Source organism: Chelonoidis abingdonii, chromosome 1 (assembly GCF_003597395.2).
Source record: "Chelonoidis abingdonii isolate Lonesome George chromosome 1, CheloAbing_2.0, whole genome shotgun sequence".
NCBI lineage: Eukaryota > Metazoa > Chordata > Testudines > Testudinidae > Chelonoidis > Chelonoidis abingdonii.
In genome coordinates, this window is record NC_133769.1 from 106,575,263 (window position 1) to 106,591,023 (window position 15,761).

Sequence of the window (15,761 nt, forward strand, 5' to 3'; positions counted from 1 at the left end):
AAACCTCCATATGGTAGATGTTTAGTTAATTTTTAGATCACTTTAAAAAGAATTAACAAGGAAGTTGTTTTTATAATAGTAATATTTACATCAAGAGAAAAGGGAGGAATGCATGTTAGACTTATAGTCAGGTATTGGTATACTCAGATGGACTTTATACCTTCAACATACCTTTTGGACATCAGTATAACTAAATAACTTGTAACTTGAAAAAAGACAATGTGGTGTTTCGTTACCAAATTAATTTCTCTCAGAATGACTGATTGACAGGCTGTGCCAAGTATCATTTCAATCCTCTAATACCCAGGTGTTCTACAGACATTTAAGCACAAGTAATTTGTCTCACACAAAAAGTTTAATTGAATGTGGTGGGACCACTCATGTGAGCAAAGTTACTTTGGGTGCATAAATGTTTGCAAGATCAGGGCAATTAGGAATATGCTGATGAATGTGTTACAAATGCCTAAGAGTAAACAGAAAAACAATTTTTATCTTATGTAGCTAATTATTTCTGTGATGTGGCAACAGCGCTACGGACCAATGTGTGAGTCCTCATCTTTCTATCAGACAAAGTAGTAACCAATCCAGAAGCAGGGTTCTTATGCCCAGTCCCTCCTCCTTCTCCGTGTGTAGGTATGCTTCCCTCCTGAGAACTTCCAGAGTCAGATTTAAAAACTGTATTTGGCCTATACTTCCTAGTTACTTTACTTGATCCTGCCTGCCTCCATTGATATCCTGGTGAGGTGTTCATTCTGGAGTTGTCCCATCACAGAACACAATTAGGGAAAAAGAAAAGAATCTGCTTTTTTGTGATAGAGCAACATCATTATGAATGAATAGGTTTGACTAGCAGTGATGGTATCCAGGGAGGGATGGAGTCAGTGGAGGATATAGAATTAGTGGGGCTCTGTATGCAGCTTCATTTTTCGGGCTTCCCCTCTCCCCAGGATCCAGCCAAGAAAAAGAACATTTTCTCTTATTCCCCTCCCCCTCCCTCGTTTTTCATTTTTTCCTTCCTCCTCCTCCTCTATTATAAGTAACAGGAAGTAACTGAAAATAAAGTGAGGTACTTTGATTGGGGCAGGGGTTTGGCGTGCAGGAGGGGATGCGGTGGTTGGGCTTTGGAAGGGAGTTTGGGTGCGGGGTGTGGGCTCTGGGCTGGGGCAGAGGGTTGGGGTGTGGGAGGGAATGAGGGGTGTGGGCTCTGTGAGGGAGTTTGGTTGCAGGGTGTGGGCTCTGGGCTGGAGCAGGAGGTTGGGGTGTGGGAGAGGTCAGGGGAGCAGTGCTTACCTTGGGCAGCGCAGCTCCCAAAGCGACTGGCACACCCCTCTGTCAGTGGCTCCTAGGTGGTGGGTGCAGGGGGTCTCTGTGTGCTGCTGCCCGCAATCGCTGCCCCTGTAGCTCCCATTGGCCACAGTTCCCAGCCAATGGGAACTGTGGAGTCAGCGCTCAGGGCAGGGACAATGCGCAGAGATGCCCCCCCACCCCAAGGGTTGCAGGTACATGCCAGCCGCTTCCAGGAGCGGTGCTGGTGCGAAGGGAGGCAGCACGGGCAGGGAGCTGCCTTAGCCCTGTTGCGCTGCTGCTGGCATGTCTCTTTGCGCCCTTTGGGGGGAAGGAGGCAGCGATCTCCATGCACTGCCTGGGGTGGGGGCTGTGAGTGGATCCACCTCCCCCCCAGCCAGGGGCACGCAGAAACGTATCAGCAGCCGACTGATTCTGGGAGTGGTGTGGGGCCATGGAATGCAGGTAGCCTGCCTGTCTGAGCCCTGCTGCACTGCTGTCTGGGACTCAGGAGCAGGTTGTCAGATGAGATTTGTCCTGCATTTTGGGGGCCCAGTGCCACTTCTGGGGTCCCAGAAGTAGAGATTTAGTCAGGGGTATTTTTGGTACAAGTCATGGACAGATCAGAGGCTGCGAATTTTTATTTATTGCCTGTGACCTGTCTGTGACTTTTACCAAAAATACCTGTGACTAAATCTTAGGCTTAACTATTATTAACGGTCATAGTGTGATTATTTTGGGGAGGGTTGTTATCAACTTTATTTAAACTAAAAAAAGTATATTTTTTTCTGTACATCTCCTCCTGTATGACTCTCGTTAAAAAAACAATGTGTTAATTAAATTTGAAACTGAAGTTCTTGGAGGAGAATTGTATGTCTCCTTTGTGGTTTTGCCCACATTCTGCCTTATATTTTGCATTATGGTTGTCTTGGATGACGGCCCAGCACATGTTGTTCAATTTAAGAGCACTTTCACTGCAGATTTGGCAAAATACAAAGACGGTACCAATGTGAGATTTCTAAAGATAGCTACAGCACTCGACCCAAGGTTTAAGAATCTGAAGTGCCTTCCAAAATCTGAGAGGGGCAAGGTGTGAAGCATGCTGTCAGAAGTCTTAAAAGAGCAACACTACAATGCAAAAACTACAGAATCTGAACCACCAAAAAAAGTAAATTAACCTTCTGTTGGTGGCATCTGACTCAGATGATGAAAATGAACATGCATCGATCCGCACTGATTTGGATCAGTATTGAGCAGAACCCGTCATAGACTCATAGACTTTAAAGTCAGAAGGGACCATTATGATCATCTAGTCTGACCTCCTGCACAATGCAGGCCACAGAATCTCACCCTCCCACTCCTGTAACAAACTCCTAACCTATGTCTGAGTTATTGAAGTCCTCAAATTGTGGTTTGAAGACCTCAACCTGCAGAGAATCCTCCAGCAAGTGATCCATGCCCCATGCCATCATTAGCATGGAAGCATGTCCTCTGGAATGGTAGTGGAAACATGAGGGTGCAAATACTAGGACTATCAATTAATTGCAAAAGATTAATTGTGATAAAAAAAGGTATTGTGATTAATCACAGTTTTAATTGCACTGGTAAACAGTAGCATACTGTAGTGGGATAGTCACCCTGCTCCTGCCCCGAAGGGGTTAAAACAGCCCTGGGAGAGTGCTGTGGCAGGGGAAAAGCTGAGCTGATTGGGAAAGCAGCCACAGCTGTAGCCAGTGCAATCAGGACCCAGCTGGCCCTTATAAGAGGGCAGTGGGCCAGAGGAAAGGAGCCTCTCTCCCTAGCCTCTTGAGAGAGAAGGACCTGGCTGCCTGGGAAGCTGAGGACGGTACCTAGGGTAGAGCAGTGCTAGGGAAGGGCAGGGAGACCTGGGGAGCTCCAGCCTAGCTAAGCCCCAGGCTGCAGGCTGAGTTGAGGGCCCACAAAAGGGTACTAGGGCTGCAGAGGGGCAGCTCAGGCATAGGCAGTGATGGCTGGTCCAACCCCCCCTTGCTGATGATGAGTGGTTTATAGACTTCAGTCTGCCCCAGTGAGTGGGGGCTAGATAGTGACTGGCAGTAGCCACTGAGACAAAGTGGGGATAGGGGGTTGGGGGTTCCCCTGACAGGGGAGGCCCAGAGACTGTGGGTTGCTGCGGTGGGCAGAACCCCTGGGTAAAGGGCACTGAGGTCCAGGAGGGACACGGGGGCCAGCAGCAGGTGAGACATCAGCTGGCAGAGGGCGCTCCGGAGCTGGAAAAGAGCTAATTTCCTGGACAACCACCAGGAGGCGCCTTGCCAGTGAGTCATTGCCCCACCACACATACCAATTGAAATTTATTAAATATTTTGGATGCTTTTCTATATTTTTATATATATTCTATTCTGTGTTGTAATTGAAATAAAAAAGTGTACTAAAACAAAACAATGTAAAACTTCAGAGCCTACAAGCCCACTCAGTCCTCCTTTTTGTTCAGCCAATTGCTAAGACAAAGAAGTTTGTTTATATTTGCAGGAGATAAGGTTGCCCGCTTCTAGTTTACAATGTCACCTGAAAGTGAGAGCAGGCATTCGCATGGCACTGCTGTAGCCGGAGTCACAAGATATTTATGTTCCAGGTGTGCTAAAGATTCATATGTTCCCTTCATGCTTCAGCCTCCACGGGCACATATGTCGATGCTGATGACGGGTTCTACTCGATAACAATCAAAAGCAGTACAGACCGACGCATGTTAGTTTCATTATTTGAGTCAGAGGCTACCAGCAGAAGGTTGATTTTCTTTTTTGGTGGTTTGAGTTCTGTAGTTTCCACATTGGAGTGTTGCTTTTTTAAGACTTCTGAAAGCATGCTCCACACCCCATCCTGATCAGATTTTGGAAGGCACTTGGTAACTTCTTTGCGTTTTGTCAAAACTGCAGTTCTTAAAATGAACCACATGTGCTGGGTCATCGTTCGAGACTGCTATAACGTGAAATATATGGCATAATGCAGGAAAACAGAAAAAGGGACATACAATACTCCCCCCAAGGAGTTCAGTCACAGCATGGCGGCATGTTCTCTGGAATGATGTCCAAAGCACAAAGGGGCAAACGAGTGTTTAGCATATCTGGCACATAAATACTTTGCAATGCTGGCTACAAAAGTAGGAGCATTGCCAGCAGATTGAGAGAAGTGATTATTCCCCTCTATTCAGCACTGCTGAGGCCACATCTGGAGTATTACATCCAGTTTTGGGACCCCCACTGTAGAAAGAATGTGGACAAATTGGAGAAAGTCCAGTGGAGGGCAACGAAAATGATTAGGGGGTTGGGACACATGACTTATGAGGAGAGGCTGAGGGAACTGGTCTTATTTATTCTTCAGAAAAGAAGAGTGAGAGGGGATTTGACAGCAGCCTTCAACTACCTGAAGGGGGGGTTCCAAAGAGGATGGATCTATGCTGTTCTCAGTGGTGGCAGATAACAGAACAAGGATCAATGGTCTCAAGTTACAGGTGGAAGGTGTAGGTTGGATATTAGGAAAAACTATTTCACTAGGAGGGTGGAATGGGTTACCTTGGGAGGTGATGGAATCTCCATCCTTGGAAGTTTTTAAGGCCCAGCTTGACAAAGCCTTGGCTAGGATGATTTAGTTGGTGCTGGTCCTGCTTTGAGCAGGGGATTGGATTAGATGACCTCCTGAGGTCTCTTCCAACCCTAATCTTCTATGATTCTAAAAAGAGGGCAGTATTGTCTCCTGTAAATGTAAACACACTTCTTTATCTGAGCGATTGTCTGAACAAGAAGTAGGACTGAGTGGACTTGTAGGCTCTAAAATTGTACATTATTTTATTTTTGAATGCAGGATTTTTTTGTACATAATTCTATATTTGTAAGTTCAACTTTCATGATAAAGAGATTGCACTGCAGTGCTTCTATTAGGTGAATTGCAAAATACAATTTCTTTTGTTTTTTTTACAGTGCAGAATTTGTAATAAAAAATAAATATTAAGTGAGCCCTGTACACTTTGTATTCTGCGTTGTAATTGAAATCAATATATTTGAAAAGTTTAGAAAACATTCAAAAATATTTAAATAAATAGTATTCTGTTATTGTTTAACAGTGCGATTAGTTGTGCGATTAATCACAATTAATTTTTTTAATTGCTTGGCAACCCTAGTAAATACCTTGCAAAACTGGCTACAAAAGTGCCATGTGAATGCATGTTCTCACTTTCAGATGACATTGCAAATAAGAAGTGGGCAGCATTATCTCCTGTAAATGTAAACAAACTTGCTTGTCATAGCGGTTGACTGAATAAGAAGTAGGACAAGTGGACTTGTAGAATCTAAAAAGTTTTACTTTGTTTTGTTTTGGAGTGCAGTTATGTAAAAAAAAACCCTACATTTTTGTGTTGCACTTTCATGATAAAGAGATTGCACTACAGTACTTGTAAGAAGTGAATTGAAAAATATTATTTCTTTTATCTTTTTACTGTGCAAATATTTGTAATAAAAATAATATAAAGTGAGCACTGTACCCTTTGTATTCTGTGTTGTAATGGAAATCAATATATTTGAAAATGTAGAAAAATAATCAAAATATTTAAATGGCATTCTACTATTGTTTAACAGTGTAATTAAAACTAATAATTGTTTTTAAATCTTGTGATTAATCACAGTTAATTTTTTTAAATAGTTTGACAGCCCTAGTTTAGACTAATGATCATAATAGATCATTCTGGCCTTAAAATCTGTGAATAAAAAATAAACACAAGTCAGTATTTAATGATTATTTCTCTTTTTTTGCTTCTTGTCTGCAGGTTTTTTTTTATTCTTGTGCGGTATTGTATTACTTATAAAAACTGTCTTTTTGAAGTGACTAATTTAGGCTACACCTTAATACTATCTTCCCTGTTGTTTATTGTTAATGTCCAGTAAACACACATTTTCAAATGTTATAATTTGAATATATATATAATATGAATATAATCCAAATGTTATAATTACATTCAGTAATGTTACAGTGACAAGGTATTTCTGAATTCCTTCCTGCAAAAGAGATCTTAATTTCATAATTATTATTGTATATCATTGGTTTATAGCCTGGAATTGTTATATAAGTGGTGCACAGTAGGCTGATTATTTTTTCATCTGTCGTTCATCTTGTTAAGTTAGTTCACGGTATGCTTGTAATGCATAACTTGAATAAAAAAGCTTTTATTTTATTTTATTTTAGTTTTGTCCTATACTTTTGGTTGGCTAATAATTTATTATCCAAAAGTTGTATTTGACTTTTAGGATAATCCTTATTGAAGCCTAAATTCTACAAAATCCATAAGCACATGTTTAACCTTCAAGCATGTGAGTAGTATGGGACTGTTCACATGGTTAAATTTAAACATGTTTCATAAGCATTTTTCTGAATCAGGGCCTGAATGAATACCTTCTGAGTACCAATTCAGAGACCAGTTCTTGGCTACTGATACTGTATTTTCATTTCATGTGTAGATTCCATCTCTTACTAGTAAATATTAGTAAACTAATAATCTTATCCCCACCACTGCCACTCATATCATAAGCATAAGTCCCAATTCTGAACCTTAGCGTCCAAAATGTGGGTGCCTGCATGAACCCTCCAAGCTTAATTACCAGCTTGGATCTGATAGCGCTGCCACCAGACAGGAATCAGTACCTGCCTCACTCTGGTCTCCCCAAACCTTCCCTGGGGAACCCAAAGACTCAGTGCCCTGAGTCTCACAACCCAAGGGACATAACCCCTTCCCCTCCCTCTCTTACCTCCTCCAGATTTTCCCGCCCTGCGTCACTAGAGCATTCCCTGCTCCATCTTGAACACAAACCGAGAGATAAAGTTCGTCTCTCACTCCCCAGGTATTGCCATTCAAGCTTAGTCAATCTACACCAAAGATTCCCCTCTTCGTCCTTAGCTTAACCAGAGAACTCAAACAGTCTTAAAAGAAAGCTTTAATAAAAAGAAAAAAAAGACATACAAATGGTCTCCTTATCAAGATGACATATACGAGGTCAATTGCTTAAAAGAAAAAAATGAATAAACAGCCTATCCAAAAAGAAATAACAATTTAAAAATTCTCCAGCAACTACACCATGTAAATACCAAAAAAAAACAATATAAGCCTATTGTTTTTCTACCTTTGTACTCACAACTTGGAAACTGAAGATTAGAAGAGCCAGGAGATAGAGATCACTCTCATAGCCGAGAGAGCACAGACAGAACAAAAAACCCACACCCAAAAACTTCCCTCCCTGAGCTTTGAAAAATCCGGTTTCGTGATTGGTCCTCTGGTCAGGTGTTTGGTTCCCTTTGTTAACCCTTTACAGGTAAAAGAAACATTAACCCTTAGCTATCTGTTTATGACAAGGGTCCTATCCTGTGAGATGCTTGGCACCTGTGATTCGAAGTGTTAGAATGGACAACTGCTAAAGATCAGGCCTTGACTCTGTATTTTACTTGGTAATACAGCTGATGGAAAGAGCAGAAACTTTTTACACATTTTTTCACAAAAACTTTCATTGAAAGTCAGAACAAGTTCACCACCTTTACTTGATACATGTATTCATCTGTTTGTGTTTTAAGCTAGTTAGCTGTGAATTATTTCCTGTTGCAGATGGCTCCAAATGTCTTTTTCAAATTGCTTTTTTTCTCTCTACATGTAGCTGTTTAGCTTTCATCTCTACTGTGCATTTCACCTAATCAACCGTTTTGCCTGTTGTAAAGTGCTACATAGAATTTGCATAGAGAGATGGTTGTGTAAATGTCAATTCTTTTAAAGGCAGTATTTGGCTTGTGGAAGTATTTGGCTTGGGGACAAATACAGATGGTCAGAATTGACTTTGTCAAATTAATTTGTCATAAGGCTTGCCAGGTTGTTTATTCATATACGTAGGCGGATCTCTACTTTGTGCGTCTCCTGAAGTCTACAGGAGTCTGGCTCCTCTCCTAAGAGTTTTAGAAGATACATATTAGTGAGATGATTCTTCTGCAGATCTTAGGACATCAGGAGGAAGGGGGAGAATTGCTCCCTCCCCCAGTTTTATTCACTACCCAGTATTGTGTTATGATTATTTTAAAACTAAGGAAATTCTCTCACATACAAAAATGTGTTAAAGTGAAGTTAAGGTTGCAATAAGTCATCAGTGAAATGAGCTCACTCTCCTTCCCTGCTTTCACACATACACCCTCTCTCCTCCCTTCTTCCCAGTCAAGACTGCACACCAAGTAGTGAAGAAAAGTTAGTTGACATTGTTTCTATTTTTCATTCAAGTTTGAAATTTCAGTGAAAATGTGCATGTAAATTTTCAACTAGCCGGTAGGTTAAATTCCCTCAGATATTTCCCTGTGGGATAGCCATGACACTATTGTACCCCACCAAAGCCTATAGGGACGTAAGCACATGGTGTTCACAAGAGGTTCAATTTGAGGATGCTGCTGCTTGTGTTACTTAGGCTGCTCTTTGCCCATTTCAGTGTCATGCTTTCTGGTTCCTATTGGCCAATATTTGCCTTTTTTATCTGCTCCTATAAGCAGAAGAATCGATAACGCCATAAATGTGAATGAGCCTTTCTCTCGTCTCTATTAATTATTTCTTAAAACATAACATTTGTCAAGATAACAATGCTCCTGTATTGTTTAATGAACATGTCATCATATTAGTTTCCAATACCTAGAAACAGAGCTACAACTTTTGGTCTGAAGTACGATTTTGTCAGTTTGTTCAAAAAACGTAGGAGCCAATTTTGCAAGATGGGGAACATACTGAAGTCAATGGATGCTGAAGGCATTCAGCACTGCAAAAAATGGATCTTAAAGGCAAGATCCTGCAGTCAATACTACGGCAAGATGACTCCCATTAAGGTCATTGTGAGTTTTGTTTAAGTAAGAATGGCAAGACTGGGATCTTAGTGTTACATTAATATGGCTTTTGTGTGTTGATAAAAATGCAACTTCTCGTACAAGTTGCATGAGAATTGATATTTAACTTTTTGGCCTTTAAGAAATTATACTTTGACATTAAGTTTAACTTTCCTGGCTAATGAAATTATCTTGATGGAACAGCCCAAGTAAATAATAAATACAGTAATTCTTCTTTGCCTATTGTGTGCTTATACTATTCATAATTTTTAGGACCATAGATATTAGATACACTTACGTAAGACTTAACGAACAGTAATTATCTTTTGGCTAAAGAAAAAGCCCAAACAAATGCTAAGCTGCATTATCGCTTGGCTTCTGACATGAGCTGATAATCAGATTTTCTTGCTTAAATCCATGGTGCTTGAACAATGCTACCCACTGTCTGTCCTTCCTGATATTACCCTTAATTGGAAAGAACAGAAACACAAATCTGAATTATTTCAAAATCTGGTTTCCATGGTCAGTGGTTGGAAGGGCTTAACTTTATTACAAATAAACCTGGCTTTATTGACTAATGAAATCTGAAATACTAGGCCTGTAATAGTAGATAGTGTAGTAGTATGGTGTTTACATACTGAAAAATCTTGTGTGGGCAAAGTGTTTTGTAATAAATCATTAAGTAATTGAATTATGATTCCTTCACCCCCCAAGCCCCGCACCCCCTGAAACTGAGCATCCTAGGAAATTCTGTATCACAGTTTAGATCTTTAATATGTGGGTCTATTTTACAAGCAATAAGACTGTGTTCATGGCATAGTTTATTTTTACTCACTGTGTCAGACTTTTAAGATAGCTTTATTGCATTTTGAGGATGTCTCTTTTCTCCCATGTTTGTTTCGTATTTCCTTTTTTAAAACCCCCATTTACATGTATTGGCTCCTTATTTTCAAAACACATAAGGACAATTACTAAATCCATTATTCTTTGAACATGGGCATGGGAGATATTTGCAGTTGACGTTTGTGAGGCTAGGGACTTGGAGCAGTTTACAATGGTAAGCAAGAAGTATTATCCTCCTTTTACTGATAGGAAAATTGAGGTACAGGACCATTAAGTGATTTTCCCAATGGCATACAGCAAGCCGGAGGCAAAGATAGGAATAGAGCCCAAGTCTGACTCCAAGTCCTGTGCTGTAACCATTACCAAATGCTGCCTTCCTCTGAGGATACCTTCTCAGGAGTAGACGAGTCCTGATTTATATGACCACACTGTCTGTCCCATTTCATTTTAGTAATGTTTCTTACAGCAGATTCTCAATTGTTTGGCACGCTCTTGTTTTAACGAACGCAGTCTAATAAATTTCATCATTAGAACTATGTATATATATTCAGCCTAATAAATCATTTGCTCAGTTTAATTGATTGAATATCATTACTCCTAGATTAACCACCTTGGATAACTCTAAACAATTCTTCCCCAAGTCTCACTTGCCTGTTTTAGGTTCAAGTTCCTTGCACAGTGAAGACTTTTCTATCCATTTTGATGAAAAAACTAATCAGGTCTGTTAGTACAGTTTGAAAATTGGAGATTATAAATGTCATCTCCTCTGGCTGAGTTTTGCCAAATGAAGTCTTAAATGCAGTGGTAAGGTACACCAAAACAGGAAAGGAAGCCCACTGGCTTTGTTGATTGGCATCAAGGCTGGGTACTGATGTTACATAGGGAAGTGACATAGCATCATCTTGTGGGAAGAGAATGAAAACAAGGAGGATAAATGTACCTGAAAGGACTTTATGTCTGAAAACAGGCCAATAACCAGCGAGATAAGTGTGGGTGCACGCACGCACAGTAGGGGTGTTATCATAATTGGGCTTACAAATTTACCCTAATAGTGATCTCAGCTGTAAAAAGTGAGTGTAAGTTCGTAAGTTCTCATGATAACCTGTAACAATGAACAGGAACAGGTCCAAATGGGCAAGAGACAGAATTAGTGCAACCAAAAGGTCCTACTGACATAACACGAAGACTGTGTTGTGATCCTGGCTGATAAGCAAGAAAACTGTGGAACTGGAAATCAGTGGTCAGAAACTAGGCCTAACTGGTGGACAAAATAGTGATGGGATGGGCTATTCTGCCCAGCACTCCCTTTTGTGGGTTCTTGAGGAGGGAAACTTTGGGGAGAAAAATTGGCTACTGGAACAAGCTTTCATCATGGCTGCCGCCCCTTTCGTCTCCTGGGACCTCAGACTTTCCTCTTCCGATCCTAAGAGATGTCCTGACCAGACCAGGCCAAAGTGAGTGTCTTTTTAGGAAACAGGATCTGACTTTAACAACGACGACGACAGCTCCAGCCCATCTCAACTGACTACTTCTCTTTTCCCCCAAATGAAGAGTTATCATCTTTGATACCAGCTAAAAGACTGTCAAGCAAGAGTTTTTTTTTTCTTCTAAAGATTCTCTCCAGCTAAAGGGAAAAGGGGGATGTTGTTAACATGAAAGTCTTTCTTAATACTTTATGCTTCAAATGCTTTAACTGTTTTCACTTCTTTTCTGTATCTTTAATAAAAGGTTAAAAGGCTGTGTTCTTGCCATGGTACTAAGTAGGTTATGGTCTCTGTATACGAAATCCTGAACCTTTTTTAACACTGTTTAATGTTGGACAGTGACTGGATTGTGTTAACACCATTAGCAGATAGATTCTATCTAAATTAGTATGACAGGGGACCATCTTGTGTTTCCAACCTCTGTCCCCACTGTGGAAAGCCAGAAGGGGAGAGGGAGCTGATCGGCCCATTCTGTTGACTAAAGATCCTGACTGTGAAAGAAGAGGCAGGTGGCAAAGTTTCCTTTTTCCTCTGGAGGGGAGGAAGAAAAGGTGAGGAAGAGGGCTCTGCCCTCCCACAAGGGAAGGGGAACCAGCAGTGAGGGGGAGGAGGAGAGCAGGTCTTCCTGCAGAGAAAGGCAAATAGTCGACTCCCAGCCTAGGTGATTCTCTTCCCATCAGGTGCTGGTGTGGAAAAATTATAAACCAAAAAATTGGGTGGGGGGGGGATTTTTTTTCTTTTCTAGTTTTGTCAAAAAAGACAAATTTTCAAAGAAAAATATACATATTCCCATTGAATAGCACCTCTCACTTTGCAGTGCTGATAATTAGTGTCAGTAGAGCACTAAAAGTGTGCTCAGTGCTGCAAAGCCTCCTCACTCTCACTTCTGAAGTACTTAGCAGGCGTAAATGCCTGCCCAGTTTGTGCTGTTATGGTGATCTTTCAGCAAAGCATGGTTTTGGATCCACCCCAAAATCAAAAGAAAAAGATGTCCCAAATAATAATTAAATACAGTGGACAAGCCCAGCCTTTTCCCCGATACATTACACTTGTTTTATAATCATATATTTAGCACTTGTTAATGTATCAGGGTATGTGCAAAACTTGCATCAAGATTTGGAGGTTTTGTTTTCATGTCTATCTTTTTTTTTCTAGCAGTAAATAAATAAACAAATAAATCATTTATGGCTTCACTAGATGCTTTACTTATAATAAATAGTTATAAAGAAACCAGCAAGAAAACCACAGTGATCTTGGCAGGCCAACAATTGAAAAGTACAGGTGCTAGGAGTGTGTATGGGGCTAAAGCAAACACTTAAAAAAATCAAAAGAAGGTACCTTTCATTCTGAGAAATGTATTTAAGTATTTGCAATCCACAAGTGATAGCACATAATGCCACTTTTCTTTATTCCTTGACAAAGGGAATAGCTTGTGGTAACAAGCAGATGCTTGAGTGGTCTGGGTAGCATGAGGTGTACCATCAGTCAAGAAAATCAATATTTACTGTTCTAGTATCTTTGTGGTGTGGGAGTCTGCCTTGTTTAAAAAGAGGATTGTGTATAATATATAAGGCCTGGCTTTTCGTTAATCAAAAGAGAAGTGTTATTGAAAAGGGCGCGTTCTTTACAATGAGTCACATTTAACCCCTAGAAGTTCCATACTTCTTTCTAGTCTGCTCATAAATTTTGCATAAAACACACTGAAAAATAATGTCTTTGTTAAATCTGAAATCTGATTGCAGTCATGCTTCTTTTTTAAATATACTTGTAGCTAAATATTGTGCCTTATGGGTGATGGTAAAAACTATGTTTCTATACCTGCTGAAAATGTGAATGCTTTGTAAAAAGTGTGGGAACCTCTAAACACTGAGCACTGCTAGCACTGGCCATTCTAACCCTGATTCCCAGCTAGAGTCTACTTTGTGCACATCAAAAGAATCACAACAATAAGAACTGAAATATGGTTCTCAAAGAAATAAAACTTTTGACCTCGAGGAAACACTGTTTTATTGAATAATACAATGCAAAGTTGCATAACTAGACTTATAGCAATAATGGTTTAATACTCTATACATTAATTTTGAGACTACCCTTCAGTGAAAAAGTTCAGAACTCCATTTTGCTTTGAATTTTTTTGGCTATGAACTAATCAATTCTAACGTCTCATGTGATCTTTTTCTAGTCTAAGCCTTATAACTGTAATTTATCATTTTAGATTTTAGGGGAAAATGTATGAACAAGGAAAAGAAAGCTAGAGACAGTCCATGCAGTTCACAATTTCCATATGCTGAATGTGGGCAAGTTATGTGAAACTGGAAGTGACAAAAACAATGAGGAGTCCGTTGGCACCTTAAAGACTAAAGATTTATTTGGGAATAAGCTTTCATGGGTAAAAACCCCACTTTTTCAGATGCATGGAAGTGACAAATTGCTTTAAATGCAGGGAATGCAAATTCTTGTCAATTGTTAACTGCCTTGTTTAGGTTTATAGTTCTCACTCTTCTTTCACTGTGTCATTTATTATGAAGTTTCGGTTCATGATTCCATAGATTAACTTGTATTTCAGATTACAGTTTAACAGAAGCTTTAAACTTGTATTTTGTAAAAATATCAATGCATTGGCCAAAAAAAAACCAAATGTAAAATATAAAGTTTGAGTACTATTGTCATTTTTCATTGTGGTTTGAGGAAAGTTGGAGTGACACAGAAAGAATAGTAAGAGTTCATAAATCCCTTCTTTTTCACTGGATGGCCTCACTTTTTTGGACTCATTTAGCAAGAAATCTACAATACTCTGGAATCTCTGCATTGTCCACTTTGTTGCTTCACATGTGCTGATCTTGAGGATATCAGTTAAACATAGGTAGCATTTGTCTTTCAACAACATTATAACCTTTAAGCCATAAAGGAAATTGAGGAGGTGGGGAACTATATGTAATACTTGTTATTTTAAAGAAACAAGTATTGTCCAGCAGAGTTCATAGCCCTCACATTTCAGCATCGTGTTAGTATATGAGAACATGAAAGTGAAGTTGGCTAGAAACTAGCTAGTCTATTTCATTGTTTAAAATTATGATTATTATTGTTTATTATTAATTTGTATTGTGGTAGGCATGGAACAGAGCCCAGTTGTCCGATATGATGTACATACAAAGAACAAAAATCTGGTCCCTGCCTCAAAGAGGTATAAGGCAAGATACGAGAAACAAAGGGGGGAAGGAGACAAGGAAACAATGAGACAATATTGGTCAGTACTATAGGCTTTGATCTTTGTACACCAATTGTCCAGCTGATGTCAACTTTTTGTAGGCATCACAGCAATGGAGAGTGTGAAGGAGGACACGGAGGTAGTTTTGTGTATGTTTATGGGGAGCTCTTCCCAAGTGTGAAGGGCAACACAGAAGAAAACGGAGAGAACAATTAGGACCATAGGATTTTTATCCTGACAATTCACCGTTAGGGAACAGTAAAGATACAAGATCTCATTCCCCTCAATCCTGGGTAGATGGAGTCCATTTGAGATGGGAGGAGAGCTCTAGTCTGGAGTTCATTTGTGGCTGGGTGAGGTTACAAAACTGGTAACCAGCATCCTTCTGAACCTGCAAGTAATGGAAGTGAATGAGACTTTGTGTGGTTGCAGTGGCCCATGCACAAAGTTAGTTGCAGGATATGACACTAGGTCAGTAAATCTGATAAATGTTAGCTCAGCAAAAGCCAGAACACATTCTCCAATAGCAAACAATATAAAGGCCAATTAGACAAAACATAGTCCTTATACCTGTATTCCATAAAAGCATCAGCTCCTAAAATCTACACAACTATTGAGATTGGGGCAACATTTAGAACTTCCAAAACAATTACTCCAATTGCTAGTGAACTATAGACTCCTCTGTTCTGCTGCTGTTTGCCCTCATTTGGTCCCCAAGCCTGTAAGCAAAAGCATTAGCTAGAACCCCCTGTGCAATCATGGAGTCTCATTTAATCTGGGTGTAGGAGTGTGTGCTCGGCTAATAGCCTGGGCTGTGCTGCTTAACTGAGGGAGAATGTTAAATGGCCCAGCCTATGGTACTTTAAAAACAAATCTTTAACAGAAAATTAATTCTCTTACATGACAATTAATGATATTCGTTCTAATGTGTATACCTCAAACCAATACATTGTTTTCTTTCCTGTATGTAGCAGGTCTCAACTTCAAGTTCTTAGAATTTAAAGAATGGAGAATGAGCTAGAAAATACTGGTGATTCCTCTACCCTTTCATTTGTTGCTGTTGGCTTAATCTATTT